Source organism: Coregonus clupeaformis, chromosome 6 (assembly GCF_020615455.1).
Source record: "Coregonus clupeaformis isolate EN_2021a chromosome 6, ASM2061545v1, whole genome shotgun sequence".
Lineage (NCBI taxonomy): Eukaryota > Metazoa > Chordata > Actinopteri > Salmoniformes > Salmonidae > Coregonus > Coregonus clupeaformis.
The window spans coordinates 6,483,453-6,510,747 of record NC_059197.1 but is presented as its reverse complement, the minus strand read 5'-3'; the positions used below and the strand labels follow the sequence as shown (position 1 = coordinate 6,510,747).

The 27,295-nt window shown below is 47.6% G+C and overlaps 1 pseudogene; it reads left to right on the top strand.

Annotated features, from left to right (window-relative positions):
- LOC121567566 overlaps positions 1-27,086 on the top strand; it is a 192,775-nt pseudogene extending 165,689 nt beyond the window's left edge.
- Positions 27,087-27,295: the final 209 nt, after the last annotated feature.

The window sequence follows — 27,295 nt, the reverse complement described above, 5'->3', positions numbered from 1 at the left end:
CCCCAGAAAGTTGGGTGGAGACCAGAGCAATCGATCTCAGGCTCATAGATTAAGAGCATTTAGTAGATCACAGATTAACACTTTTACCCTTAAATTAGGCACCACAAAATAAAGTAGTCAATATAACGTTTACACATTCCTCTTACAATATTTACCCTTTTACACTTGACGGATTTTAACACATTTATGAATTTTATCAATCTCTATGAACAAGTACTGGATGCATGATCTTTTTAACCTTAGATATTTTAAGATCCTTACATACCATGAACTTACTAATACTTTTTAGTGTATAACAGGCTATGAATATGTCCTTTAACCTGTCACACTCTCCCCGACAAAATAAATGTTGTCCCAACATTACCAACATTGTCTTCTTAAACAGTCTATAAGCACTGGACGTAGAAAATCCTCTTCTGTAAGATAGTCCTTGAGCAGAGGTCAAAGTTCACAGTTCAAATAGAACCAAGAAGTTATATTCACAGTCCATATCTGTTGACCAGCTGTATAAACAGTCCATAAGCAGTCTTTTCTCATACTATTGTCAACAGTCCATCAGTTTTAATGATCTATATGCATAGTCTGCTAATTGTCTCGTGAAAGTCTGTGAAATCAGTCAGTAGTCCATGGTCAAACATGTCAACTCTGTCTGTGGCCTCAAGTTTGCTGAAGTCCATACATGTAGGGTGGCTGAAGGTAATATCGCTGTAGTGATGGCAGCCATGGAACCAGTCCTGGTGCAGGGTAGACAGGGAACAACTGTGGCTGTGGCTGGATACTGTAGCAGGAAGGGATACCAAGCTGATCATAGGTGATACGTCTTGGAGGGTGTCTCTCTCTTTGTGGCAGCTGGTAAGCTGGTTCCTCAGGTTCAGCAGCAGCAGTTAATGAAGGAAAGGCACTTAGTGGACGATCATCAGGCACATTTTCAGCAGGCAAGTTAATCTCCTCAGCAGGCAGTTCTTTAACTGTTGTTTTCTCCTCCAGCTGATTTTCAACAAGAGGCTGTGCTGGTAGCGTATCAGGAACTGGCACCGCAACTGTCTGTTTCCGACTCTCTCGCTGGTTCAGCATACCTCTCAGGTACTGTAGGAGATGTGGGGACCTGTAGCGGCTCATGATGAAGGTCATATTCATCCCCGCTGTCTTCATCAGAATCTAGAGGCTGTGATCCAGGCTGATGTCTCTTTTTCTTACTTTTGTCATCTTTAGTCATTTCTGGTTGTCTCTCAAAAGGTAAGTAGTCACAGGACATGAGCAGGTTTCTGTGCAGGACCAGGGAGCGTCCCCTACCCTTTTCTGGTCTCAACTCATAAATCGGCAGGTCTGAACCCATTTGTCTCACTACTGTGTGAATTTGATCTTCCCAATAGTTACGGAGTTTGCCTGGTCCTCCTCTTGGTGTCAGGTTTTTAATCAGAACTTCGCTCGCCAGGCTGTAGCACTGAACTCCTAACTTTAGTGTCATAGTACTTCTTACTTCTTTCAGCAGCTTTCTGAGCATTTTCATTTGCAATGGCGTATGCTTCTTCCATTCCTCGTTTCCCAGTTCTCCACGTAGTCTCGCTGGTTACTGGAACCTGCCTCTGTGCACAATCCAAAGAACATATCAACTGGAAGCCTGGGTGATCTCCCAAACAGAAGATAAAATGGTGAATAGCCAGTCACTCGTAACGGGTGCAGTTATAGGCATAAACCAGTTTGTTTAGAGACTCCTTCCAGTTTGACTTTTGTGTCTCAGTTAGTGTCTTTAGCATTTGCAACAATGTTCTGTTCATTCGATCCACTTGACCGTTCCCCATCGGGTGGTAGGGTGTTGTTCTGGACCCCGCCATGCCACTGAGTTTCTTTAACTGATGGAACAACTGATTTTCGAATTCTCCCCCTTGGTCATGGTGGATGCGGGAGGGGGAACCCAAACTTCAGGGCAAAGTCATTGAAGATGAGATTTGCAGCAGTTTTTCCTGACTTTGATGTGGTGGCGTAGGCTTGAGTGAAACGTGTAAAATGATCAACAATCACGAGGATGTACTCATATCCCCCTTTGCATCTGTCGAGATGGAGGAAATCTATACATACCAGTTCAAATGGCTGTGTTGTCACAATGTTTGTCAGAGGAGCTCTTGTTTCATGGCCTGGCTTTTTCTGCTTGACACAGCTACAAGTTTTAGTCACATAGTGCTCGATGTCAGATTGCATATAAGGCCAGAAGAAGCGGTCACGTACTAGTGATACAGTGCGGTCAGTACCTTGGTGTCCCATGTTATTGTGCAACTCTTCCATCACTTTACCTTTGTACTGCTCTGGTAGAACTAACTGCTTGCGGGCTGTAGTGATTCTGTAAAGAATACCATCACTGTCGATTGTCAATTTGTCCCATTCTCTGAATAGGCATTTTGTCTTTGGACTGAATTCCTTTTGCTCTTTAACTGGCGGTTTGGAACCAGACAGCTTGAAATCGAGCACAGGACGGATGACCGGATCAGACTCTTGTGCCTCTCTTATCCCTCTTTTGGGATCGAGCTGATTGTTGCTGTAGTTGTCTCACCTTCAGCTGATACTGACATAGATGCAGCTGAAATTGACCAAGGCACAAAAGGCTCTTTCTGTACCTCTACTGCTTGTATCGTGGCGGCAATGGTGTCTGGTGGAAGCTCCTCAGAACATTCTCTCATCAGTGACTCTACATCCAGTGGCATCCTCGACAAAGCATCTGCATCACCGTTCTCTCTGCCTGGCCTGTACTTTATTGTAAAGTGGAAATCAGCCAATTCTGCAACCCACCTGGAAGTGATTGCGTTCAGTTTTGCAGTAGACAGAATGTAGCTGAGCGGGTTGTTATCGCTGTATACAGTGAAGGTCGGAGCATAGTACAAATAATCATGGAACTTATCAGTGATTGCCCATTTTAGAGCTAGAAATTCTAGCTTGCCAGAGTGGTAGTGATAGTTCTTCTCAGCTGCTGTTAAGGTTCGAGAGCCATAAGCAATGACCCTAAGCTTCCCATCTTGCTCTTGATAAAGAGCTGCTCCCAAGCCTTGGTGTGACGCATCAGTGTGTACAACAAATGGCTGAGTGAAGTCAGGGAAACCTAAGACTGGTGGGTGAAGCAGACACTCAATCAGCTGTTCAAGTGCCTGTTGATGCTGGTCAGTCCACAGGATTGGCTTGTTTGAGGGCACCACATGACTTACTTTCTTTGTTTTTGCTTTCCGTGGGTGGTCAGGTATTTTCTCTGAATCTGCTTTCAGGAGGTCATACAGACAGCTGGCCCTCCTAGAAAAGTCTTTGATGTACTGTCTGTAATAAGTGAGTAAACCAAGCATTTTTCTGAGCTGGCCCACAGTCTGTGGTCTGATCTCTTTCAATGCTCTTACTGCTTCAAAATCGGCTGGGTCAACTTTGCTGCCGTCTGCAGACACTATTCTGCCCAAATAACGGACCTGGGGTTTAAAGAGATCACACTTACTTGGCTTGAGTTTGATGCCATATTCTCTGAGACGCTGCAAAACCTTTTGCACATCATTCACATGGCTGTCGAAAGTTTTACTGAAAACTAGCGTGTCGTCCAGATAAGGAATGCAGATGTTGTCCCGGAGCCCTTCCAAACATTCCTCCATACAACGCTGAAAAGCTGCAGGAGCGTTCATGAGGCCGAATGGCATACGTATCCACTCATAGAGTCCCCATGGGGTCACAAATGCTGTCAGTGATCTGCTTTCTTCAGAGATGAACCCTTGGTGATATGCTTTTCCCTGATCTAAAAGGGAGAACCAGGAATTACCACCTAAACTGTCCATGATGTCCTGGACCCGAGGGATGGGCTGGCGGTCGGGATGTGTCTTTCTGTTCAGGTCTCTGTAATCTATACACAACCGGAGGGTCCCGTCCCTTCTTCCTAACGCAAACGACAGGTGAAGAATATGAAGAGTTTGACTTCCTAACCCAACCCCTGGGCTATGAGGTCATGAAGGTAACCCTTCATCTCCTGATACAGTGGCCTGGGCACTGACATGTATGTGCGCTTGACTGGTTCAGAGTCCTTTAGAGAAATAGTCATTTTCAATCGTTCAATGCAGCCAATGTCATTGTCTGATCTGGAGAAGGAGTGACAGTCTTCTCTAAGCATTTTCCTAACAACCTCTCTCTGTTCTTCGGTTAGGTGACTTAAACCTACTGGTGGATCCCACTGTTCAGTAGCAGTACATGGGGTTTGAACACTGGTGTGATTCACTGTGGCTGGGGTGACAGCTTTTTCAAAGACTTGGGCAGGTAACACAGTCATAATGGTTTGTACTGTACCGATTATGGTGCGTCCTAGCAGGGCAATGTCGTGGTCAGTGGGGTTAGAGACATCAAGCATGACAACTGGAAAAACACCTTTCTTAACTCTGACTAGTGTGTCAAAGAACTCAAGTTCATCTGGCCACTGCGGGTTCAGGTCTGGCTGGAAAAGCATTGTCATGTCATCTTTGAAAGGCTGGGAAGCTACCCGGCACTCAATCTGAACGCTACTGTGTTTTGGTACAGCAACCTTCTCTTTCTTGGTTTTCACTGCGTATTCATCTGTCTGTTCTGCGCTAACAGCCTGTATAAAAGCCCTCACCTTATTTATTTTGAGGCTTGGGAAAGCTTTTTTACTGTACTGTACCGTTTAGTCTTTTCGGTCCTTGTCAGGATGTGCTCAATAACATTGAAACCTATGATGGGATGAGATAGGTGACAGCCTTTCATTACCAGCACTGGGATGATCAGTTCCTTCGTTTGGTCAGTTTCAGAGGCTAGCCCGAAAAGTTGTTTCAATCCATCCCAGGTACGGCATTTCAGTCCCATTTGCTGCCGTCAATCTTAGATCATCAGGTGAGTCCAGAATTTCTGAAACATCCCTCAGCCTTGCGTTTGGGAGAGATTCCGCTTTCCATCGTTCATCAATGACCGATACCTGAGAGCCTGTGTCCCATAGAGCTTGGAGGTGGTGGCGATTCAGGTGACACTCAACAAGGCACTGTCTACCGACTAGCGAGGTGACCTTATGGGGGTGGCAACCTTGAGCTAGGGATGGTAAAGAGTGGGCATTTTCTTCTGTACAGGAAAGCTTTTCACAGGTAGAGTCAATTTTCAGGTGAGTGCATTTTTCCTTATGTTTAGTCCAATGTTGGTTTTGACATCCTTTGGAACAGTACAGTGTCTCTTTACATGATGAACATTGTTTCAGGTTCTCAAATGACTCTTCTCTGGCACAATTTGCACATTTCTGGGACTTTTTGGTAGCTACGGTTAACACTTGTCCCTCAGCGGTAACCCTTCCCCGTTTAAAGGGGCCTCTTTGGATGGTCTGACTCCCGGATTTTACATCCAGCTTGAAAATGTTCTCCACTCCCACATCGGAAGCAGTGTGTGCAGCGTGCATCTGTTCTGGCCTGCTGGCAGACAAAACACCTCCTTGGAGCTTGAGCAGAGCGGTTGGTATACAGGTTAGGTGCATATTGATACTGCGCAGGGTCAGGTGCTTGGGGCTGACTGTAGTTGCTGTAATACTGCTGCTGGGAAACAGGTGGCTGGGGTCCCTATCTGGCCTCCTAACTGGAAGCGGGGCATGGGCATAAGGCGATGACTGAAACATAGGCTGCTGTAATGTCTCCTTAATCTGAGAAATCTCTGCACTGAGACCTTTTAGGGAAGCTACACCTGTCTTAAGTTCAGCTAACTCTGTTAACAGTTCTGCGGGTATCTTAGCTTTGGCTTCCTTCACAGGACACTTTGCAGATGGCGTATCTTCTAACTGGACTACACTTACAGTTGTAGCAGGCTGTGGGGCATTAAAACGCTTTTTGTTTCGTCTTTCTATCTCATTAGCACAAGCAATGTTAAGCTTCTCTAGCAAAACCTCATCTGATGTTTCGCTATCAAGCAGGAGAGGCTGCATGTCTATCCTGATACTGTCACTCTGGAGACCTGTAAGGACTGTGTGTAAACACATGCGCTGGACTAGAGCAGGGTCATACTTAAGCCCTGATTCTGACTCCTGGGACGCAAATAGTACTTTCTGCCTCAAATCTAAGACGCGCATCAGGAAGCTTTGAGGGGTCTCCTTGCTATGCTGTGCTTCTGAAGCTAGCTGTTTGTAAAGCTCTGTTGCACTCTTCTCTTGGAAGTGGGAACGCAGGATGCATCTAAGTGTGGGAAGAGTTAGCTGGGGTTTACCTTCCAAGTAGCTGCATAGCTGTGAGCCTGGAGAAATAGCCCTGATTACTGCGTCTACTATTTCTACCTCAGGATAGCCTCTGTTAAGTCCATTCTCAATCTGATGGGCAAGGCTGGAAAAAGTCAGTTTATCTTTCTGGCCCGGTTCACCTATCTGCCCAGAAATTTTTAACTCTTTGCGCCAGTATGAGCCGGGCTGTGCACTGGGTGAGAGCTGCATGCTCCTCTGAAGATGGGCAGGGGGTTGGGGCTGGCGCAGAGAATCACTGGCTTTGTCTGCAGTACTCTGCTCAGTTCCCACCCCTTGTTGTGGGGTTACAGTTCTCAGTCCCTCTATTCTGTGATGTGTTCTGGCTGTTTCAATATCATGGTCAGTTTGCCCTGTCTTGCTATCTATGCCACTGATCATCTCTGTAATTTTGTCTTTAAGTAGCAATAATTCCGACATGCCGCCATCTTCTAACTCTGCAACTTCCTCTCTTTCAAGGAACATCATAATGTGAGTCATCAATGATATGCGGGATTTGTCTTGAACAACTCTTCTCTGTTCGCCTGATATGTCAAGGAAATCACATACGTCTAGTAACTTGTCTTTAGTCAGGGTGTGCAATTCTCCTACTACCTCTTCCTGTAGTTCTTCCAAGGCGGTTGTCATGTTGACAGGACAGGAGGAACCTTTACTGTGCAGGAGTTGACTCTGAATTAGATGGTCCTTACTGTCTCTGATGGTCTCTCAACGGCCTCAGTTGACACGTACTTAACCCCCAACTTCCAGCTCCCCTCGAACAGCAACACTTTCCTCACTGCAGCCTGCCTGGGTTTTTATGTAGGGATTTAGCTGGCTCGGAATTCAGCGACCAGGATGTGGAAGCCGGACATCTGAGCAGCAATCTCAGCGGAGCCTCCAAAATGTTACGCCCCTGAAAAAGGGGAGAAATAATCACGAAAGTGACGCAGTTATGTTTCCTCACTGAAAACTTTAGTGTAATGCTTTTACAAAAATACCACATTTTACAGAACAACAGATCTACAGGAACCAGAGTTTTGTAGGGTACAAAGCTTATTCAAGTCACAACAGCATAAACTGTAATTCACTAAAACATATACAAATGTTTCAATATAACTGTCAAACACAAAGTAGCTTTAGCTCAGTAACCCATAACTACATTTATCAACCATGTCAACAAAGTATTCAAACACATTATACAAATAACCCCAAAATATATTATTAACAACGCACATGTTCATTCACAATTAGCATAAAATGGCAGCTACTCTCAGTACGAAGCTATTTCGCTGCAACCAAGCAGGTTTCACTCACACACGCACCTAGTACTCCCTTCAACTTAACTCTAACTTACTCAAGATGTTACTAACACATACCTTAAACTCTCTTGACATGTTAGCAAGTTATTACATTCAAATTAACTCGTTTTATCTCAATAACGTACCTGAAAAAGGGGAGAAATAATCACGAAAGTGACGCAGTTATGTTTCCTCACTGAAAACTTTAGTGTAATGAGAAAAAGACCGCGATTTCCCCAGAAAGTTGGGTGGAGACCAGAGCAATCGATCTCAGGCTCATAGATTAAGAGCATTTAGTAGATCACAGATTAACACTTTTACCCTTAAATTAGGCACCACAAAATAAAGTAGTCAATATAACGTTTACACATTCCTCTTACAATATTTACCCTTTTACACTTGACGGATTTTAACACATTTATGAATTTTATCAATCTCTATGAACAAGTACTGGATGCATGATCTTTTTAACCTTAGATATTATAAGATCCTTACATACCATGAACTTACTAATACTTTTTGGTGTATAACAGGCTATGAATATGTCCTTTAACCTGTCACAGATGGATCTGATCGAATGTCCCTCTCAGTCCTGGGTAAAATAAACCATTGTATTGTTTAGAGAGGCGTAGTGAGTTTAGATAGGCATAGTGGTGGGAAAAGCAACCCTTCTCCAGTGATAATGCTGCTGTTTGCTATAGAGGACAGTCTTACGGAAGTCCCATGTTTCTCTGTAGGGGAAATCCTGGGTCGGGCCCTCAAGAACCTGGATGGACTGTTGCAGATGCCATATGGGTGTGGAGAGCAGAATATGGCCCTCCTAGCCCCCAATATCTACATCCTGGAGTACCTGAGGAACACAGAGCAGCTCACTCCAGCAATTCGAGACAAGGCTACCAAGTTCCTCACTAGTGGTAAGAGAGTCCCTCAAAATATGGATCGTATTGATTAGAAACCAAACGGAAGAAAACAGGGCTGGATTTGTCCAATAAGAGCCCCTTTGTTTGTTTTCCGTTGAATAATTTAAAAAAAAGTTTCACCACAGTGTGCCCTAATGACTACGACCCTGCTATCATGTAAATGATAGCGCTCCAGCATAGATGACATCACAGTGTCTTATCAACAGAGCATCACTGACACATGTAGGGACTTCCAGATGTTTCCCCACTGAAATCATTTGATCAGAGAATATTGAGGCTGCATCCCAAATGGCACCCCAAGGGTTGGGGAGTAACTGATTACAGTTTTGGACAGGCAACTAGTAACTGTAACGGTTTACCTTTAGAAAGTAATCTACCCAACCCTGCCTATTCCCTAAATAGCGCACTCATTTTTTCCTGTCAAAAGTTGTGTACTTTATAGGGAATAGGGTGCCATTTGGGGCACACACTCAGTGACTATAAAAAACACATGGTCTCTTTGTTGTTCACTCTAAAAACACGCCGACAGGTTACCAAAGGCAGCTGAACTACAAGCATTTTGATGGTGCATACAACACATTTGGCTCGGGCAACACTTGGTGAGTATTGTGTTTTTCACCTACTGGTAAACACATTATAACTGTGTCTGTTTCAATTAAGTATTATGGTATTGTCTCTGACAGGGAGACCATGGATGTGACATAAGTTAAAATAAGCTGTCATTGTTTATGACAACCTTATGTGGGTATTATGACGGGACATTCAAATCAAGTTCTCTTTCCTCAGGCTGACTGCTTTTGTCTTGAGATCCTTTGGCAAAGCACAGTCTTTCATCTATATTGACCCGGCAAAAATTGAGCAATCCAAGACTTGGTTAGAACGTCGACAAGGCAAACATGGCTGTTTCATCAAATTGGGGAATCTCTTTAATAACAGAATAAAGGTATTTATATTGATAATAAACTGATAGAAGATGTAAGAAGATGTAGTTGTATGTCTTGTCAGACCAGCCATAAAATTGTGAATGATGATTTCAACAGAATTGTATCAGGCTAAATACAGTTTATACACGTTTTAGTATTTTGACATTGTTTTGTAGGGTGGGGTGACAGATGAAGTCACACTGACGGCCTACATCACTGCTTCAATGCTGGAGCTCAACATGTCAGTGTCGGTAAGTAGCATCTCCACATAACCATTGTTTCTCACTACAACAATGTCCATTACAGGCAACTGAATTAGCCTCCTATATGAAGACTGTTGTGTACCTCTTACATCAACTGTCATCTACAATGTAATGAGTTGTGTATTGTGTATTTAAAATTCACAGTTAAATAATGTTTTTCTCTCAAAGTAGCCTATGCAATAAGTATAAGAATATGTTACCATAAGCAGATCTAAATGGTATTGTTGTCATGAACCCTGCGTCCGGAGTCTGTTCCTGCCTGTGTTGCCGTTTTTCTGCTCTGAATCTCCTGTTTCCTGAAGGTTCCTGAACGCACCCTGTCCGGTTGCCGGGCGACGTTGCTAGGCGGGTGATCTCTCGATTACCCGCACCTGCTTCTCATCAGCTTCGGCACACCTGGTCCTGATCATCACCCCTTCATAAGCTCTGACCTGACATCCATTCCCTGCCGGATCTTTAGCCATGAACATCATTCTCCCGGGACCTTCACCCAACCCCTGCCTGGTTGTCGGCGGCTGCCGTGCCATCATTGGATCTGCCACTTCACCTGCACCAACTCATCTCCGCCGACCGCTCCATCTCCTGGATTACTCTGCATCTTTTTTGAATCTGTTAATAAATACTCACCTTCGTTCAACTCACCTCGTCCTGGTCTGCTTCTGGGTTCTGTCGTAGTGAACCGTGACAGAACGATCCGGCCAGAAATGAACCCAGCGGACCTGGATTCTGTTCGCCATGCCATTACCCATCAGGAAAAGATGTTGGGACAACACAGCACGGCGCTAAAGGAGATAGCGTTGTCGGTTCGGAACCTTTCTACCAGTCTGACGAAGATCCAGGCTCAGCTCAGTTTGCCGGTGGAGAATCCACCACCGGTTTCACCCCTCTAGCCTGCCGCTTCTGGAGCTGTGCCCTTCCGTGAGCCCAAGGTTCCGACGCCTGATAAGTATGAAGGGGATTTGGGAAGATGCCGTTCCTTTCTTATGCAGTGTGGATTAGTGTTCGATCTACAGCCCCACTCTTACGCCACAGACAAGGCTAGGATAGCCTTTGTTATTGAATTGCTGCGTGGTAGAGCCCTGGAGTGGGCTTCAGCCGTATGGGAACGACAGGACACCTGCATGGCGTCATACCAGGAGTTCACGGCAGAGATGAGGAAGCTGTTTGACCATCCAGTCCGAGGTAAGGACGCAGCTAAGCACCTGTTTTCTCTTCGCCAAGGAGCTCGCAGAGTTGCCGACTTCGTAATCGAATTCAGGACATTGGCTGTGGAGAGTGGGTGGAATGAAGAGTCATTGCAAGCAGCCTTTTATCAGGGGTTGTCGGAGCAACTCAAGGATGAGTTGATCTCCTATCCGGAGCCTAGTGACCTGGACAGTTTGGTAGCTTTGTCTATTCGGGTGGATAACAGAGTTCAAGAGAGAAGGAGGGAGAAGCAATGGGGCCCGTCCAATCAATCAGCTTCTCGGTTCCCAGTCGGGTCAGGAGGTGGACCAGAACGCGTCGATCATTGTCCACCACACGGGATTAGTGGAGAGGTCCTGCCTCCAGATTCTGAACCCATGCAAGTGGGGCGGCACGGGTTAACCAAGGAGGAGTGCCAACATAGACATGAGACCAACCGCTGCCTCTACTGTGGGAGTTCGGGACATTACATCTCCACTTGCTCCCAGCGGCCGTCAAACTGCCCGGCTCGCTAAGTTTGGGAGGACTTTTAGCGAGCCGGTTTCAACCTCTCAATACCCCTGTCAGACCCCGTTTCCCGGCTACCCTCATGAACAGGAATCAGAGTTTAGCGATTAACGCTTTCTTCGATTCAGGTGCCGATGGCAGCTTTATTGATGCCGACGTGGTGGAACAGCTGGGGCTTCCCAAGGAGCGATTACCGGAAGCCATTGAAGCTACCACTCTGAACGGCAGTAGGCTGGCACGTATCACGATGAGGACTGAACCGGTTAAGATGCTGTTGTCAGGGAATCATTCTGAGGTTATCTCATTCTTCATTCTGCCTTCTCCCCATGTTCCTCTGGTCCTTGGTTACCCCTGGCTGAAAGAACACAATCCCACGTTCGATTGGGTGACTGGCAAGGTAACTAGTTGGAGCATTGATTGTCATGCTAACTGCCTCAAGACTGCCTGTTCCCATTCTGTTCCCAGTCAGGTCATTGAGGCTAACCCACCAGATTTGTCCCTGGTTCCCCGAAACATATCACGATTTGGGGAAGTGTTCAGTAAGCAGAGGGCTCTGTCACTCCCTCCCCACCCGACCATATGATTGTGCCATAAACCTGTTCCCTGGAGCTGCCTATCCCAAGGGACGGTTATACAGCATCTCCCGACCTGAACGTGAGGCTTTGGAGACCTACATAAAGGAGTCCCTAGCTGCTGGTCTCATTCATCCCACGTCATCACCCCTGGGGGCAGGATTTTTCTTTGTGAGTAAAAAGGATGGCTCTCTTCGACCTTGTATTGATTATCGGGGGTTGAATGATATCACGGTCAAGAACAAGTATCCCCTGCCCTTGATGAGCTCTGCTTTCGACTCCTTACAGGGTGTTACTGTGTTCACCAAGCTGGACCTACGCAATGCGTATCATCTGGTCCGGATCAGAGAGGGGGACGAGTGGTTGACTGGTTTCAATACAACGATGGGTCATTTCGAGTATCAGGTGATGCTGTTTGGACTGACCAATGCCCCAGCAGTGTTCCAGAGTATGGTGAATGACGTCCTGAGAGATATGATCGGTCTTTTTGTGTTCGTTTACCTGGATGACATTCTTATCTTCTCTAAGGAGCTTTCCAGCCACGTCCAGCATGTCAAGCAGGTTCTGCAGCGATTGTTGGAGAATCGCCTGTTTGTGAAGGCCGAGAAGTGTGAATTTCACGCCCACACTACATCCTTCCTCGAGTACATCATCTCCAGGGAAGAGATTAGGATGGACCAAGAGAAGGTTAGGGCGGTTCTGGATTGGGCCCAGCCCGGTACGAGATTGCAGCTCCAGATGTTTCTGGGGTTTGCGAATTTCTATCGTAGATTTATCCGTGATTACAGCCATGTGGCCGCTCCTTTAACTGCCCTGACTTCTAGTACCAGAACCTTCAGTTGGAATCCTGAGGCGGACCGAGCATTTCTGGATTAGAAGAGGCGATTCACCAACGCTCCGATTCTCTTTCAACCTGACACTGCCCGTCAGTTTGTCGTTGAAGTGGATGCGTCTGATGTGGGGGTTGGCGCCATCCTGTCCCAGCGATGCTCCACTGACGGTAAACTCCATCCCTGCGCCTACTACTCGTCGCTGCCTTTCGTCTGCGGAGAGGAACTACGATGTGGGTAACCGGGAGCTCCTCGCGGTGAAACTTGCCTTGGAGGAGTGGCACCACTGGTTGGAGGGGGCGGAGCAACCGTTTGTTGTCTGGACTGACCACAAGAATCTTGCTTACGTGCAATCGGCTAAACGTCTCAACTCCCGTCAGGCCAGGTGGTCGTTGTTTTTTGGACACTTTAATTTTTCCTTGACGTTCCGACCGGGGTCTAAGAACGGCAAGGCGGACGCCTTGTCCCGGATGCCAAGACTGAGACGATTCTTCCCCGGAACCTTGTCGTGGGAGCCGTTATGTGGAGGATTGAGGAGGAGGTTATGGCGGCCCTTCGGACGCAGCCCGGCCCCGGTAACGGTCCACCCAGTCGGTTGGTTGTGCCTGAGTCGGTCCGTTCGGCTGTCCTCCAATGGTCCCACGCCAGCAAGATGGCTTGTCACCCTGGCGTGGCTCGGACGATGGCGCTTCTACGCAGACGATTTTGGTGGCCTGCCATGGGAGAAGATACTCGGAGGTTTGTTGCTGCCTGTCCAGTTTGTGCGCAGAACAAGAGTGCCAATCGGCCCAGCTCTGGACTTCTTCACCCCCTACCGATCCCCCGGCGACCATGGTCGCATCTGACCCTGGACTTTGTCACTGGGTTACCCTCTTCTGAGGGGAACATGGTCATTCTGACTATTGTGGACAGATTCAGCAAGTTCGCCCACTTTGTGCCCATCTCCAAGCTTCCCTCTGCCTCTGAGACGTCCAAGATCCTGGTTAGGGAGGTTTTCAGGGTCCACAGATTGCCCAGTGACATAGTTTCCGACCGTGGCCCTCAGTTCACCTCTGCTGTCTGGAAATCCCTCTGTTTGGCCATTGGAGCTACAGTCAGTCTGACATCTGGATTTTACCCCCAATCTAATGGACAGGCGGAGAGAGCCAACCAGAAGATGGAATTCACGCTGCGCTGCCTTGTTTCCTCCAACCCCACCTCTAGCGGTGGATCATCGCAACCAGCTAGCTGCAACCTGTTGTTGGCTAATTACCATTGCCCCTTAGCAAGCACCAGTTGGCCTTGAGCTAGCCTCGAGCCAGGCCCATCTCCCGGCTATCTACCTCTCTGTCAACCGGATGGGACCTCCTAGTGTTGACACTGAGCCCCGCCGATCCAACACGACTGGTTTGCCGACGAAATCGTCTGATGTGGTTTCAACAGGCTTCCCGTTACGATGTCGACCACGAAGATCCATCTGCTAGCCCCGGCCCGCTAGCACACGCAAACTACAACTGTGCTTCCTGCTCGCTGTGCTGAAGCACCAATTTGAACTGCTCTCGGACTCACATATTGCTGTTCACTGGACCTCATGATCACTCAGCTGCACAGCTGATGCCTGCTGGACTGTTCCTTTACACGGTACCCTGTCCTGTTTATTCTGTTTAGCCTCAGCCTCAGCCCAAACTTTATCGCCATTACCAGTTGTTGTCTTAGCTCTCTCTAATAGCACCTGTGATTGCTTTATGCCTCTCTCCCATGTCAATATGCCTTGCCTATTGCTATTTGGGTTAGTTCTTATTATACAATTTCACTGTAGAACCCCAAGTCCCTCTCAAACTGCCTCAAATAGTTCCTTTGTTCCACCCCCCATACACGCCGAGACCGGCTCAATCGGTGCTTCCAGTGATGCTATCTCTTTCATTGTTACTCAACGCTTAGGTTTACCTCAACTGTACTCATATCCTTCCATATCCTTTTCTGTACATAATGCCCTGAATCTTTTCTACAACGCCCGGAAATCTGCCCCCTTTATTCTCTGTACCCAACGCACTAGAAGACCAGTTCTTAAAGCCTTTAGTCGTATCCTTATTCTACTCCTCCTCTGTTCCTCTGGTGATGTAGAGGTTAACCCAGGCCCTGCAGCCCCCAGTATCACTCCTACTCACCAGGAGCTATCATTTGTTGACTTCTGTAACCGTAAAAGCCTTGGTTTTCTGCACGTAAATATCAGAAGCCTCCTTCCTAAGTTTGAGTTATTCACTGCGTTAGCACACTCCGCCAACCCTTGATGTTCTAGCAGTGTCTGAATCCTGGCTTAGGAAGGCCACCAAAAATTCTGAAATGTCCACCCCCAACTATAACATTTTCTGTCTAGATAGAACTGCCAAAGGGGGTGGAGTTGCAATCTACGGTAGAGAGCCTGCAGAGCTCTATCATACTATCCAGGTCTGTGCCCAAACAGTTTGAGCTTCTACTTCAAAAAATCCACCTTTCCAGAAATAAGTCTCTCACTGTTGCCGCTTGCTACAGACCCACCTCAGCCCCCAGCTGTGCCCTGGACACCATATGTGAATTGATTGCCCCCCATTTATCCTCAGAGTTCGTACTGCTTGGTGACCTAAATTGGGATATGCTTAACACCCCGGCCATCCTACAATCCAAACTAGATGCCCTCAATCTCACACAAATTATCAACAAACCTACCAGGTACAACCCTAAATCCGTAAACATGGGTACCCTCATAGATATCATCCTGACTAGCTTACCCTCTAAATACACCTCCGCTGTCTTCAACCAGGATCTCAGCGATCACTGCCTTATTGCCTGCGTCCGTAATGGGTCTGCGGTCAAACGACCACCCCTTATCACTGTCAAACGCTCCCTAAAACATTTCAGCGAGCAGGCCTTCCTAATTGACCTGGCCCAGGTATCCTGGATGGATATAGATCTCATTCCGTCAGTAGAGGATGCCTGGTTGTTCTTTAAAAGTAATTTCCTCTCAATCTTAAATAAACATGCCCCATTCAAAAAATACAGAACTAAGAACAGATATAGCCCCTGGTTCTCCTAAGACTTGACTGCCCTTAAACAGCACAAAAACATCCTGTGGCGTAATGCATTAGCATCAAATAGCCCCCGCGATATGCAACTTTTCAGGGAAGTTAGGAACCAATAGACACAAGCAGTTAGGAAAGCAAAGGCTAACTTTTTCAAACAGAAATTTGCATCCTGTAGCATTAACTCCAAAAAGGTTTGGGACACTGTAAAGTCCATGGAGAATAAGAGCACTTCCTCCCAGCTGCCCACTGCACTGAGGCTAGGAAACACTATCACCACCGATAATCGAGAATTTCAACAAGCATTTTGCTATGGCTGGCCATGCTTTCCACCTGCTACCACTACCCCGGCCACCAGCTCTGCACCCTCCGCTGCAACTTGCCCATGCCCCCCCGCTTCTCCTTCACACAAATTCAGACAGCTGATGTTATGAAAGAGCTGCAAAATCTGGACCCCTACAAATCATCTGGGCTAGACAATCTGGACCCTTTCTTTCTAAAACTAGCCGCCGAAATTGTCGAAACCACTATTACTAGCCTGTTCAACCTCTCTTTCGTAATGTTTGAGATCCCCAGAGATTGGAAAGCTGCCGCGGTCATCCCCCTCTTCAATGGGGGTGACACTCTAGATCCAAACTGTTACAGACCTATATCCATCCTGCCCTGCCTTTCGAAAGTTTTTGAAAGCCAAGTTAACAAACAGATCACCGTGTAACGATCCCGGCAGTCTGAGTCGGGTCCGGTCTGTGTACTAGTTTTTCTGCTCGTGATCTCCAGTTTCCCGAGGGTTCTGGAACGCTCCCTGCCTGGTTGCCGGGCAACGTTGCTAGGCGGGAGCTCTCTTGATTTCCGCACCTGCATCCCATCAGCAATCTGCACACCTGGTCCTGATCATCACCCTTCTTAGGCTCTGGCCTAACATCCATTCCCTGCATGATCGTTAGCCATGAACATCACTCGTCCGGAACCTTCATCCAACCTCTGCCTGGTGGTCGGCGGCTGCCGAGCCATGATTGGATCAACCACTGCACCCCCAACAACTAATCAACGCCGCCCGCTCTGTTCCCTGGATTATTCAGCATCACTCTTGAATTTGTAAATAAACACTCACCTTCGTTTCAACTTACCTTGTCCTGGTCTGCTTCTGGGTTCTGGCTTTGTAACTCGTGACAGAACGATCCGGCCAGTAATGAACCCAGCGGACCTGGACTCTGTTCGCCATGCCATTACCCATCAGGAGAAGATGTTGGGCCATCATAGCACGGAGCTACAGGAGATCGCGTTGGCAGTTCGGAACCTTTCTACCGGTCTGACGGAGGTCCAGAACCAGCGCAAGTTTCCGGTGGAGGATCTACTACCGGTTTCACCCATCTCACCTGCCGCGTCTGGAGCTGTGTCCTTCCGTGAGCCCAAGGTTCCGACGCCGGATAAATATGAGGGGGAGCTGGGAAGATGCCGTTCTTTCCTTATGCAGTGTGGGTTAGTGTTCGATCTACAGCCCTACTCTTATGCCACAGACAAGGCTAGGATAGCCTTTGTGATTGAGTTGCTGCGTGGTCGAGCGCTGGAGTGGGCTTCAGCCGTTTGGGAACGACAAGACCCCTGCATGGCTTCATACCAGGGGTTCACGGCCGAGATGAGGAAGCTCTTCGACCATTCCGTCCGAGGGAGGGACGCAGCTAGGCGCCTGTTTTCGCTTCACCAAGGAACTCGCAGCGTGGCCGACTTCGTGATCGAGTTCAAGACGTTGGCTGTGGAGAGTGGGTGGAATGAGGAGTCTCTGCAAGCGGCCTTTTACCAGGGTCTGTCGGAGCAGCTCAAGGATGAGTTGATCTCCTATCCGGAGCCTAGTGACCTGGACAGCTTGGTAGCCTTGTCTATTCGGGTGGATAATCGAGTCCGAGAGCGAAGGAGGGAGAAGCAATGGGGTCCGTCCAATCGATCAGCTTCTCAGGTTCCAGTCGGGTCGGGGATTGGACCAGAATACGTCGATCATCGTCCACCACACAGGATTAGTGGAGAGGTCCTGTCTCCCGATTCTGAACCAATGCAAGTAGGGCGGCACGGGTTAACCAAGGAGGAACGCCAACTCAGACGTAGGACTAACTGTTGCCTCTACTGTGGTGGTTCGGGACATTACCTCGCCACCTGTTCCCGGCGGTCGTCAAACTGCGCGGCTCGCTAAAGTTGGGAGGACTTTTAGCGAGCCAGTTTCGACCTCTCAATACCTCTGTCAGACCCCGTTTCCCGGCTACCCTTGTGAACAGGAATCAGAGCTTAGCGATTAACGCTTTTATCGATTCAGGTGCCGATGGAAGCTTTCTTGATGCCGAGTTGGTGGAACAGCTGGGGCTTTCCAAGGAGCAATTGCCGGAAGCCATTGAAGCGACCACTCTGAACGGCAGTAGTCTGGCACGTATCACGATGAGGACTGAACCGGTTAAGATGCTGTTGTCGGGGAATCATTCGGAGATGATTTCATTCTTCATTCTGCCGTCTTCCCATGTTCCTCTGGTCCTTGGATACCCCTGGCTGAAGGAACACAATCCCACGTTCGATTGGGTGACGGGCAAGGTAACGAGTTGGAGCCTTGATTGTCATGCTAACTGTCTCAAGACTGCCTGTCCCCATTCGGTTCCCAGTCAGGTGATTGAGGCTAAACCCCCAGATTTGTCCCTGGTTCCCCGAGACATATCACGATTTGGGGGAAGTGTTCAGTAAGCAGAAGGCTCTGTCACTCCCTCCCCACCGACCATATGATTGTGCCATCAACCTGTTCCCTGGAGCTGTCTACCCCAAGGGAAGGTTATACAGTATCTCCCGCCCTGAACGTGAGGCTTTGGAGACCTACATCAAGGAGTCCCTAGCTGCTGGTCTCGTTCGTCCTCGTCATCACCCCTGGGGGCAGGATTCTTCTTTGTGGGTAAGAAGGATGGCTCTCTTCGACCGTGTATTGATTATCGGGGGTTGAATGACATCACGGTCAAGAACAAGTATCCCCTGCCCTTGATGAGTTCTGCCTTCGACTCCTTACAGGGTGCTACGGTGTTCACCAAGCTAGACCTACGCAATGCGTATCACATGGTCCGGATCAGAGAGGGAGACGAGTGGTTGACGGGTTTCAATACACCGATGGGTCACTTCGAGTATCAGGTGATGCCGTTTGGACTGACCAATGCTCCAGCGGTATTCCAGAGTATGGTGAACGACGTCCCTGAGAGATATGATCGGTCTCTTTGTGTTTGTTTACCTGGATGACATTCTGATCTTCTCGAAGGAACCTTCCGACCACGTCCAGCATGTCCGGCAGGTTCTGCAGCGATTGTTGGAGAATCGCCTGTTCGTGAAGGCCGAGAAGTGCGAGTTTCACGCCCACACGACATCCTTTCTCGGGTACATCATCTCCAGGGGAGAGATTAGGATGGACCAGGAGAAGGTTAGAGCGGTTCTGGAATGGGCCCAGCCCGGTACGAGATTGCAGCTCCAGAGATTTTTGGGGTTTGCGAATTTCTACCGCAGCTTCATCCGGGATTACAGCCGTGTGGCCGCTCCGTTAACTGCCTTGACTTCCAGTATCAGGAGCTTCAAGTGGAATCCGGAGGCGGATCGAGCGTTTCTGGATTTGAAGAGGCGATTCACCAACGCACCGATTCTCTCTCAACCGGACACGGCCCGTCAGTTCGTCGTTGAAGTGGACGCGTCTGATGTGGGAGTTGGCGCCATCCTGTCGCAGCGATGCTCCACGGACAGTAAACTCCATCCCTGCGCCTACTACTCTCGCCGCCTTTCGCCTGCGGAGAGGAATTACGATGTGGGTAACCGGGAGCTTCTCGCGGTGAAACTTGCCTTGGAGGAGTGGCGCCACTGGTTGGAGGGGGCGGAGCAACCGTTTATTGTCTGGACTGACCACAAGAATCTTGCTTACGTGCAATCGGCTAGACGTCTCCAACTCCCGTCAGGCCAGGTGGTCGTTGTTTTTCGGACGATTCAATTTTTCCCTGACGTTCCGACCTGGATCTAAGAACGGCAAGGCGGACGCCTTGTCTCGGATGTTCTCCAAGACGGAGGAGAGTGGGTCCAAGACCGAGACAATTCTCCCCCGGAACTGCGTCGTGGGAGCTGTTAGGTGGAAGATTGAGGAGGAGGTGATGGCGCCCCTTCGGACGCAGCCCGGTCCCGTAACGGTCCACCCGGTCGGTTGTTTGTGCCTGAGTCGGTTCGTCCTGCGGTCCTCAAATGGTCCCACGCCAGCAAGATGGCTTGTCACCCTGGCGTGGCTCGGACGATGGCGTTTCTTCGCAGACGTTTTGGTGGCCTGCCATCGCCGAGGATACTCGGGGTTATGTTGCTGCCTGTCCAGTGTGTGCGCAGAATAAGAGTACCAATCGGCCCAGCTCTGGACTACTTCACCCCCTTCCTATTCCCCGGCGACCATGGTCGCATCTGGCCCCTGGACTTTGTCACTGGGTTGCCCGCTTCTGAGGGGAACACGGTCGTTCTGACTATCGTGGACAGATTCAGCAAGTTCGCCCACTTTGTGCCAATTGCCAAGCTTCCCTCTGCCTCGGAGACGTCCGAGATCCTGGTTAGGGAGGTTTTCAGGGTCCACGGTTTGCCCAGTGATATCGTTTCCGACCGTGGCCCTCAGTTTACCTCTGCTGTCTGGAAGTCCTTCTGTTTGGCCATTGGAGCTACAGTCAGTCTCACATCTGGTTTTCACCCCCAATCTAATGGTCAGGCGGAGAGAGCCAACCAGAAGATGGAATCCACGCTACGCTGCCTGGCCTCTTCCAACCCCACCTCCTGGGTCTCTCAGTTGCCTTGGGTTGTATGCCCACAATACTCTCCCTACATCTGCCACTGGGATGTCTCCCTTCCAGTGCCTGTATGGCTACCAACCTCCCTTGTTCCCTTCTCAGGAGAAGGAGCTCTCAGTGCCTTCTGTTCAGGCCCATATTCGTCGTTGCCACCGGACCTGGCATCGGGCCAGAAAGGCACTCCTTAGAGTTTCGGACCGGTATCAGCTCCAGGCGAATCGTCGCCGGATCCCCGCTCCCACCTATACCATCGGAGATAGGGTCTGGTTGGCCACACGGGATCTTCCTTTACGGACTGAGTCTAGGAAGTTGTTACCGAAGTTCATTGGTCCGTTTGTGGTGGAGAAGGTGATCAATCCGGTGGCAGTTCGACTCAAACTCCCGAGGACGCTCAGAGTCCATCCCACCTTTCATGTCTCCTGCCTCAAGCCTGTTTTCCTCAGTCCTCTGTTGCCTCCTCCGCCTCCTCCTCCTCCTCCTCGGATGATCGGAGGTGGTCCTGCCTACACGGTGCGACGCATCATGGATTCCAGACGGCGGGGCCGGGGTTTCCAGTATCTCGTGGACTGGGAGGGGTATGGTCCTGAAGAGAGGAGTTGGATTCCGCGGCGACAGATCCTAGATGCTGACCTCATCCGTGACTTCTACCGCCTCCATCCTGGCGCTCCGGGAGTCCGCCCGGTGGCGTTCGTCGGAGGGGGGTACTGTAACGATCCCGGCAGTCTGAGTCGGGTCCGGTCTGTGTACTAGTTTTTCTGCTCGTGATCTCCAGTTTCCCGAGGGTTCTGGAACGCTCCCTGCCTGGTTGCCGGGCAACGTTGCTAGGCGGGAGCTCTCTTGATTTCCGCACCTGCATCCCATCAGCAATCTGCACACCTGGTCCTGATCATCACCCTTCTTAGGCTCTGGCCTAACATCCATTCCCTGCATGATCGTTAGCCATGAACATCACTCGTCCGGAACCTTCATCCAACCTCTGCCTGGTGGTCGGCGGCTGCCGAGCCATGATTGGATCAACCACTGCACCCCCAACAACTAATCAACGCCGCCCGCTCTGTTCCCTGGATTATTCAGCATCACTCTTGAATTTGTAAATAAACACTCACCTTCGTTTCAACTTACCTTGTCCTGGTCTGCTTCTGGGTTCTGGCTTTGTAACTCGTGACACACCGACCATTTCGAATCCCACCGTACCTTCTCCGCTATGCAATCCGGTTTCCGAGCTGGTCATGGGTGCACTTCAGCCACGCTCAAGGTCCTAAATGATATTATAACCGTGATCGATAATAGACAGTACTGTGCAGCCGTCTTCATCGTCCTGGCCAAGGCTTTCGACTCTGTCAACCACCGTATTCTTATTGGCAGACTAAATAGCCTTGGTTTCTCAAATGACTGCCTCGCCTGGTTCACCAATTACTTCTCAGATAGAGTTCAATGTGTCAAATCGGAGGGCCTGTTGTCTGGACCTATGACAGTCTCTATGGGGGTGCCACAGGGTTCAATTCTTGGGCCGACTCTTTTCTCCGTGTATATCAATGATGTCGCTCTTGCTGCTGGTGACTCTCAGATCCACCTCTACGCGGACGACACCATTTTGTATACATCTGGCCCTTCATTGGACACTGTGTTAACAAACCTCCAAACGAGCTTTAATGCCATACAACACTCCTTCAGTAGCCTCCAACGGCTCTTAAACACTAGTAAAACTAAATGCATGCTCTTCAATCGAACGCTGCTGGCACCCGCCTACCCGACTAGAATCACTACTCTCGACGGGTCTGACCTAGAGTATGTGGACAACTACAAATACCTAGGTGTCTGGTTAGACTGTAAACTCTCCTTTCAGACTCACATTAAGAATCTCCAATCCAAAGTTAAATCTAGAATCGGTTTCCTATTTCGCAACAAAGCCTCCTTCACTCATGCTGCCAAACATGCCCTCGTAAAACTGACTATCCTACCGATCCTTGACTTCGGCGATGTAATTTACAAAATAGCCTCCAACACTCTACTCAGCAAATTGGATGTAGTCTATCACAGTGCCATCCGTTTTGTCTCCAAAGCCCCATATACTACCCACCACTGTGACCTGTACGCTCTTGTTGGCTGGTCCTCACTACATATTCGTCGCCAAACCCACATGCTCCAGGCTATCTATAAATCACTGCTAGGCAAATCCCCGCCTTATCTTAGCTCATTGGTCACCATAGCAACACCCACCCGTAGTATGCGCTCCAGCAGGTATATCTCACTGGTCATCCCCAAAGCCAACACCTCCTTTGGCCGCCATTCCTTCCAGTTCTCTGCTGCCAATGACTGGAACAAATTGCAAAAATCTCTGAAGCTGGAAACACTTATCTCCCTCACTAACTTTAAGCATCAGTTGTCAGAGCACCTTACCGATCACTGCACCTGTACACAGCCCATCTGAAATTAGCCCACCCAACTACCTCATCCCCATATTGTTATTTATTTTGCTAATTTGCACCCCAGTATATCTATTTGAACATCATCTCTTGCACATCTATCATTCCAGTGTTAATACTAATTGTAATTATTTTGCACAATGGCCTATTTATTTCCTTACCTCCATAACTTGCTACATTTGCACACACTGTATATATATTTTCTGTTGTATTTTAGAATTTATGTTTTGTTTTACCCCATATGTAACTCTGTGTTGTTGTTTTTATCGCACTGCTTTGCTTTATCTTGGCCAGGTCGCAGTTGTAAATGAGAACTTGTTCTCAACTGGCTTACCTGGTTAAATAAAGGTTAAAAAAACAACAACAAAAAAAACATGTCTCTTAACGTGTTGCGCTGTTATTCTGTGCTCCAGGATCCTGTTGTGTATGGCAGCTTGTCTTGCCTGAGGAACTCCACCAGTGATTTGTCCAACACCTACACTACTGCTCTGCTGGCCTACACCTTTACCCTGGCAGGGGACATGGAGACCCGGGCCCAGCTTCTGCAGCACCTGGACACGATCGCATTACAAGAGGGTGAGACATATCCTGGTCCAAGATCTGTTTGTGCTATCATGACTTAATAGAGTTAGTCAATGGATTAAATAGTCTGGCTCTCTAAATAGGCTCAATCAAACACCCAAAGCATTTTATAGAACACAAATACAATTTGAACTCAGTTTTTGTCCAAAAATTCATTGTGGGGGTCAGAGAAGAACTGTGTATCCTGTATAGTGATGAATAAGCTAGCCCCTATTTTCTCTCTCTGTGTGTTTGTGTGTGTTTGTGTCTGTGTGTGTTTGTGTCAGTTTGTGTGTGTGTGTGTGTGTGTGCGCGCGCGCGCACTCCTCGTCCCTCAGGGGGTCTCCTGCACTGGACTCAAACCTCCTCAGAGACCTCAGCCTCCCTGGCAGTGGAGATCAGCTCCTACATTCTGCTGGCTTCCCTCAATGGCTCCCCTCTGTCTACCACTGACCTGGGCTACGCCTCCCGCATCGTCAGGTGGCTGGTGAGGCAGCAGAACGCCTACGGAGGCTTCTCCTCCACACAGGTATACTTCCAAAACACCTCTGTTCCGAAATGGCACCCTGAACTGTGCACTAGTAATGAGGCATTATTACCTTGACTTTTACCAGACCACAGGCATGTATGTGCTTCTTGTCATGTCAAGCCTGATGAGTCTAACTTCCACTGAAATGGAGCCTAGAAATCATAATGGATGGAAATGGGAAATAGTCACTCTAGGAACTGACCAATGTAAAAATCTACCCTTTCTGTATAATGTGATAGTTTCATTCTTTTTGAACATATTTGGCTGTGTTCTATTGGTGTTTAGGACACAGTGGTGGCCCTCCAGGGCCTAGCTCTCTACTCCACCAGGATGTTCAGTAGAGAGGGCACCAGCACAGTGACAGTACAGTCTCCCAGTGGGGGACAGCACCTTTTCGAAGTTAACCAAAACAACAAGCTTCTCTACCAGGAGAGGGTGCTGCAGGACACAGAAGGGAAGTACAGTGTGGAAGTGAAGGATAGTGCTTGTGCCTCAGTGCAGGTCAGTGAATACACATCTCTCCTCCCAATCCTATGTTGCCAAAATATGGTTTAATCTATTTCTAAAGCTACAGTCTGGGAATGTTTTTTCTGCAAAACAGCAGCCCTGTGCCACTTGATTTGGTATACAACTGAGGCAGTGGAGGCTGCTGAGGGGAGGACGACACATAATAATGGGTGGAACAGAGCAAATGGAATAGCATCAAACACATGGACACCATGTGTTTGATGTATTTGCTACCATTCCACTAATGCCGCTCCAGCCATTACCACGAGCCTGTCCTCCCCAATTAAGGTGCCACCAACCTCCTATGAGCTGAGGGATGGGGCTGGGGAAATGTAACTCCTCAAGAACCATTGTTATATTATTCAAGACTCAATGGTTACAATTGAAGAATTGAAGTAACCATCATACAGATATCCAGAGCCCAGACTGTTGATTGAAGAAGCCTCTCCTGACTTTTTCTATTTTTCTTTCCCAGGTGGCGCTCCACTACAACATCCCTACTCCTACTGACAGCACAACGCTCAGCATCAAGGTGAAGCCAGAGGTCGACTGCAACAGCAACTCTTTGAGACCCAGAGTCACGCTAAAACTTCAATCTCAGTAAGAATGAATGGCCATTTGCATTCACCAAAAGCATTCTTTCAATACGTTTATCAATGACACTCCAAAGTGTTATTATGGAGCATGTCTTCCAGAATGGACTTGACCCAAATTACTTGGTTTCCTATTGGAAAGGTTGGTGGCACCTTAATTGGCGAGAACGGGCTCGTGGTAATGGCTGGAGCGGAATAGGTGGAATTGTATCAAATACATCAAACACATGGTTTCCAGCTGTTTGATGCAATTCCATTCCAGCCATTATTATGAGCCGTCCTCCCCTCAGCAGCCTCCACTGGTTTCTACTTAGGCTTTGATCAGTAACAGTTTGAAAACATATCAGGCAACCTGGTCTTTTTATGGCTAAAATAATCAAACTAGTTTAATTAGTTTGTTTATTGTTTATCAAAATCAAACTTTGATATCACAGGCATCTCTTTGCTTTCACAGATATCATGGAAAGGAGCTGACCACCAATATGATTATAGTGGATTTGAAAATGCTGTCTGGTTTTGCCCCAGAGTCTTTGGGGAGGGTGAGTTTTTTAAATAACATACGTTTATGGTGTTACCTGTGACCTTTTTCCATGTAGCTCTTGCCTCTCATCTGTGAGCCTTTCTGATACTGACCTTTTTTTTCTATAGAATAACTATCTTCAAAGTAATGACTCGGGACGTCGGTTGTAAGATGAAAGCTTATTTTTTTGTAATAATACTGGTTCACGTTAAATTTTGCCACGTTAGATTCTAAAAAACAATAAAAGAAAGTTGCTAGGATAATCACTTGTCACTTGTACATAACTGGCGCGTTCCCATTTTTGTTACTTCCTGTCGCAAGGCATTCTGGTATTTGCAGTCAATAGCGTAATCCAATACTAACCAATACAACAGAAATATGTACATACTGTAGTTCATTCAATCTCCATCACATGAATTCTAATACAATTACTATTGTATATACAATATGTAAATAACTGTAAAATAAAAATATATTTATATACAGCTCAATGAATTAACAGTAAACATTAACTCTGTAACCCATTAAAGTTACAACATTGTCGATGCAATATGAATGATCAGTGAATGGCTTGTCTTCACAGCTGAGAGGTTCACTTCTAGTGGATCGTGTCGATACTAAAGATGACCATGTGTTAATGTACTTGAGAGAGGTGAGACCAAACCATCCATCAGTTTGAAACAGTGCACATAACACTCAATGTAATGGAATTAATTTGTGTGGAATGTCCTTCAATGTCAGCAAAGCTGAAATTACACTTCTGCTTGGAGGGTTTAAATACTTGTAACCAAAATGCTTTTTTTTTCTCCCAACAGTTACCGTCACTATTCCTACCTTTCAACCACACCCTGGACATCATACAGGAGCTCCCAGTACAGAATGTAAAGCCTGCGGTGGTCAAGATCTACGACTACTACCAGCCAAGTAAGTTTATATTTAACTTTCCCCAAGATTTATTTTTCCCTCTTCTTTTTAGTAACATTTGGTTAACCTGTGTTCGTTTACTTAGACTTACCTGTATTTTTGGTTTTATTCAGATGACCAGGCAGAGACAGAATATGTCTTCCCTTGCAAGTAGGGGTTAAAAGCTGGTTAACTATCTGGAATTATTGGTAATTTTATATAGCTGGCCTGACCCATATACTATATGTGATATACATTATTTAGTTAACTGGGTCAATATTCCTTTATTCATTTTACCTAAATGCTGGCCAATTTGTTATTAGAGAATTCTTTACATGGCCCTATTCATTGTATTTGCCGCTCTGCAGATGTAAGAAGAAAATGACATTAACAGAGGTCACACATGCAACCCTTGAGGCATCTTTCAAGATCTCAAGTAAAGGATGTAACTTACTGGAATTAAAGTTTTTCATTAAAACTCTATTCTTGAGCATTTTTTCCAGATTGTTTTTGCGTGTAGGTTTTGATGTCACACTATGGCAAGAAATGAGTTCCAAGGTGTAGGCTCAGGAGACAAGGGGAATATTGAAAGGCTTTATGTAAGACAGTAAGTCTCTTCCTGGGAAACTAGTACCCATGGATGTAAATAGCCTATCCAACAGGGGAATACTTATGAGCAATATGTAATTGGG